The following is a 5,000-nucleotide window of genomic DNA, read 5'->3' as shown; positions in this document are numbered from 1 at the left end:
GAGGATGACTAAGGGATGGATACTTGTGACCATATATGTATATACAAAACAAAGAAGAGAGAAGAGAGAAGGGAGAAGAGAGAAGGGAGAGGAGAGAGGAGAGAGAGAAAAGAGAGAAAGAGTGAAAGAGAGATAGAGAAAGAGAAGGAGAGGCAGAGAAGAATAGGAAAGAAAGAGGGGAGGAGAGAGACTAGGATAGAGTGAGACTATGAGAGATAGAGATTAGGGAAGAGAGAGGCTAAAAGAGAGAGAGAAACTAAGAGAGAGAGGGACTGAGAGAGAGAGTGAGAGTAAGGGAGAGAGGGTGAGGCTAAGAGAGAGAGAGGCTAAGAAAAAGGTTAAGAGAGAGAAAGGCTGAGAGAGAGAGAGGCTGAGAGAGAGAGAGAGGCTGACAGAGAGAGAGTCTGAGAGAGAGAGAGGCTAAGAGAGAGAGAGGCTAAGAGAGAGAGAGGCTAAGAGAGAGAGAGAGGCTGAGAGAGAGAGAGGCTGAGAGAGAGAGAGAGGCTGAGAGAGAGAGAGGCTGAGAGAGAGAGAGGCCGAGAGAGAGAGAGGCTGAGAGAGAGAGAGGCTGAGAGAGAGAGAGGCTGAGAGAGAGGCTGAGAGAGAGAGGCTGAGAGAGAGAGGCTGAGAGAGAGAGAGGCTGAGAGAGAGAGAGGCTGAGAGAGAGAGGCTGAGAGAGAGAGACTAAGAGAGAGAGAGGCTGAGAGAGAGAGAGGCTAAGAGAGAGAGAGAGGCTAAGAGAGAGAGAGGCTAAGAGAGAGAGAGAGGCTGAGAGAGAGAGAGGCTGAGAGAGAGAGAGAGAGGCTGAGAGAGAGAGAGGCTGAGAGAGAGAGAGGCTGAGAGAGAGAGAGGCTGAGAGAGAGAGAGGCTGAGAGAGAGAGAGAGAGAGAGAGAGAGAGAGAGAGAGAGAGAGAGAGAGAGAGAGAGAGAGAGAGAGAGAGAGAGGCTGAGAGAGAGAGAGAGGCTGAGAGAGAGAGAGGCTGAGAGAGAGAGAGGCTGAGAGAGAGAGACTAAGAGAGAGAGAGGCTAAGAGAGAGAGAGGCTAAGAGAGAGAGAGGCTAAGAGAGAGAGAGAGAGAGAGAGAGAGGCTGAGAGAGAGAGAGGCTGAGAGAGAGAGAGAGAGGCTGAGAGAGAGAGAGGCTGAGAGAGAGAGAGGCTGAGAGAGAGAGGCTGAGAGAGAGAGACTAAGAGAGAGAGAGGCTGAGAGAGAGAGAGAGGCTGAGAGAGAGAGAGAGAGAGGCTGGGAGAGAGAGAGAGAGGCTGAGAGAGAGAGGCTAAGAGAGAGAGGCTAAGAGAGAAAGGCTAAGAGAGAGAGAGAGAGAGAGAGAGAGAGAGAGAGAGAGAGAGAGAGAGAGAGAGAGAGAGAGAGAGAGAGAAGAATAGAAAATCAGGAAAAGAGAGAGAAAGAGATAGAAAAATATAAAGAGATAGGAGAGAGAAAATCAAAGAAAAAGAGAAAGAGAGAGAGAAAGAAAGAAAGAAAGAAAGAAAGAAAGAAAGAAAGGAAAGAGAAAGAGAGAGAAAAGAGAAAGAGGAGAAAAAGAAAGAGAGAGAAAGAGAGAGAAAGAAAAAAGAGAGTTTAATAGAGGAAATATAATGAATTGATTAAAAAGGAAAAGAAAGAGACTAGAAGAGAGACAGAGAACTAGGAAGAGAAAGAAAGAGAGGAGAGAGAGAAGTGAGAACGACAGACATAAAGAGGAAAGACAGAAACAGCATGTGACAACAACTCTTTTTCGTTCAGCCATTTAGTCATAATCGACATTCCTCGTCTTATCTCGTGCTATTTTATATTTCAGCCGTTGGGTTCAAGGTTATAAGCGGTGTATATTGCTCATGTCTACAGGTAAGCTAAAAAGACGTAAATGAACCGATGAACCCAAAGGCCCAGAAAATAGGCGGGTTCTTCCGATTTATCGCTGGATTGCGGTTAATAGCGTTCGGATTTTAATTACGACGAGAGAAATGAAAGATGAACCCAATAAAGATGATAATGACCATGGTAATGATGGTAAGGATTAAGCTATCCATTGCGGATATTGTGATGACTGCGCATATGAGGATTGTGCAATCGTAGCAGGTGGTGTGATGACGGAACCTGTGATGACGGTAAAAAGGTTACAGCAAAACGAACAAGAGTCGTAATGTGATGAATAGTTTTATATCCTGACGACTGGTGCCACCCATGACTCCACACACGCGAAAAAGGAAATAATGCAGCATGATAGGGTACAGACACACTCGAAAACGAATACTTGCACGCATTCTGATATGTATTCTGCTTGAAACACGCACTCACGTTTATGCATTGGTAATATCTCTTTGTTTTTGTCTCTTTCGCTTTACCTCGCTTTTCGTCCTTCTCCTTCTTCACCCTCTTTTTTTTCTTCTTTTCTTCATTCAGTGATTTTTATTTTCTATGCCACCATCCCTTATTCTTTGATCTCTCCCTTCTTGTTTTTTTCTTCTTCTTTTCCTCCTTTTCTTCTCCTTCGTCTTCTTCTTCTTGCACCTCCTGCTTCCCTCTCTTCATAATGCCAAAAATATCCCCAACCGATATCCACATCCAATGATGATGGTTGAATTACTAACATAACTTAAACGCAACTGAATTTACGGCCTTTTAACAGTTAAGTGCCCTTTTGCCTGCTAAACTAGCTTTCGATATTGATCTAAGTTGCTGAATAAAGATCAGATCTAGATATATCAAAACGGACCTAGATATACATACTATAGGTAGAGACCTTGGCGTAGACACACGAACGCGGAAACAGGTAATAATGAATGAAGACTTTGCCACTGACAAAATAAGCCTGAGTAGTAGGTACAAGATTACGCATAGCCATAGACACACTGCCATTGAGACACAAACTTAGATAGACATTAGCATTAAAATAGAGCGCACATACTCACAGACACAGAGACCCGTAGCCAAAGATACAGACCAGAAGATAACACGCAAACACACACACACACACACACACACACACACACACACACAAACACACCCACACACACAAACACACAAACACACAAACACAAACACAAACACAAACACAAATACAAACACACACAAACACACACACAAACACACACAAACACACACACAAAGGAAAAAAAATAATACAAATAATAAACAATACGAAGAAAAGTAACCTAATCTCAGCCACATCCTTTGAGGACAGAGGTCAGACGAAAGCTCTACCGTGACTAGGGATTGGCCGAGGACTCTTAGTGCTCGATAAGGTTCTTAGGTTCCAGTTAAGCTTTTAAGGGGATTGGAAACTCTACTGTCGAGAGAGTCGCTTATTTATCTCGTCCTTTTCGTTTTCTTATCTTTTCATTTTCGTTTTCTTAGAGAGAAAGGGTGAGTGAGAAATGGTGATAGAAAGAGTGAGAGAGAAAGAGAGTGAGAAAAAGTGAGAGAAAGAGAGGGAAAGAGAAAATGAGAGAGAGAGAATGTAAGAGAGAGAGAAAGTAAGAGAGAGAGAGAAAGTGAGAGAGAGTGAGAGAGAGATAAAGTGAGGGAGAGAGAGAGTGAGAAAGAGATAAAGTGAGAGAGAGTTAAAGTAAGAGAGAGGGAGATAATAGGAAAGAGAGAAAGTGAGAGAGAAAGTGAGGAGACAGTGATAAAGAGATAAAGAGAGAGAGAGAGAGAAAGTGAAAGAAAAAGTGAGAAAATGAGAGAAAGTGAGTGAGAAAAAGTGAGAGAGTGAGAGAAAGTGAGAGAGTGAGAGAAAGTGAGAGATAGAGAGAGAAAGTGAGAGAGAGAGAGAAAGTGAAAGAAAAAGTGAAAAAATAGAAAGTGAGTGAGAAAAAGTTAGAGAGTGAGAGAAAGTGAGAGAGTGAGAGAAAGTGAGAGTGAGAGAAAGAGAGAGATAGAGAGTGAGAGAGAGATAGAGAGAGAGTGAGAGAGTGTGTGAGTGTGTGTGTGTGTGTGTGTGTATGTGTGTATGTGTGTGTGTGTGTGTGTGTGAGAGAGAGAGAGAGAGAGAGAGGGAGAGAGAGAGAGAGAGAGAGAGAGAGAGAGAGAGAGAGAGAGAGAGAGAGAGAGAGAGAGAGAGAGAGAGAGAGAGAGAGAGAGAGAAGGGAGAAGGACAGCAATGAATAGGTAGATAGAAAGGCAAGTAAGTAATAGGTAGAAAATTAATAGTAGTCTAGAACGCAGAGATGAACAAGAAGATAAGAGAAAGAAGACGAAGAGATAAGTACGAGAGAGAGAGAGGGAGAGATAGAGATAGAGATAGAGATAGAGATAGAGATAAAGATGGAGATAGAGATAGAGATAGAGATAGAGATAGAGATAGAGATAGAGATAGAGATAGAGATAGAGATAGAGATAGAGATAGAGATAGAGACAGAGACAGAGACAGAGAATATTAGTAAATAAAGAAAAAAAAGAAGAAATACATACACAATAAAGTTACAGACAAAAATTTGACGATACCAAAAAAAATACAATGTAATTACATAGACACAAAAGGATGAGAATATATAAAAAAAAGAAAGAATGAAGAAAAACAAACAAACAGATAAAGAATCAGAAAAGAAAGTAGGTTACTGTATCATAAGTTATAGAGATATTCTCCGCGTTCCGCGAGAGGAAGCAGATGGGATGAAACACTCACTGACATTTATCCGACCGACTTTCAGGAACGGGGCTAAGACTTGACATTTGGGGACATTCCTTTCTCTCTCTGTCTTTCTGTTTATTGTCTTTCTGTCTGTCTAGCTGTCTGTTTCTGTCTGTCTATTTGTTTTCGTCTGTCTGTGTGTTTTTATGTTTGTTTTTTTCTGTCTAGCTGACTGTATGTCTGTTTGTCTGTCTGCCTTGCCTGTCTGTTTGTCTGTTTGTCTCCTACCCTTTCTCTCTCTCTCTCTATCATTCTCTCCTCTCTCTCTCTCTCTCTCTCTCTCTCTCTCTCTCTCTCTCTCTCTCTCTCTCTCTCTCTCTCTCTCTCTCTCTCTCTCTCTCATTCCAATTTCTACCCCCTACACAC

General features: G+C 42.3%; 1 protein-coding gene across 2 annotated transcripts in view; it reads left to right on the top strand.

Annotated features, from left to right (window-relative positions):
* LOC122243644 (uncharacterized) overlaps nt 1-5,000 on the top strand; it is a 95,579-nt gene that overhangs the window by 50,060 nt on the left and 40,519 nt on the right. The window lies entirely within an intron of this gene.

This window comes from Penaeus japonicus, unplaced genomic scaffold, assembly GCF_977035675.1.
Source record: "Penaeus japonicus unplaced genomic scaffold, GWHDUDI00000001_assembly GWHDUDI00000026, whole genome shotgun sequence".
In the NCBI taxonomy this organism is placed as follows: Eukaryota; Metazoa; Arthropoda; class Malacostraca; order Decapoda; family Penaeidae; genus Penaeus; species Penaeus japonicus.
This window is presented reverse-complemented; position numbering and strand designations above follow the sequence as displayed.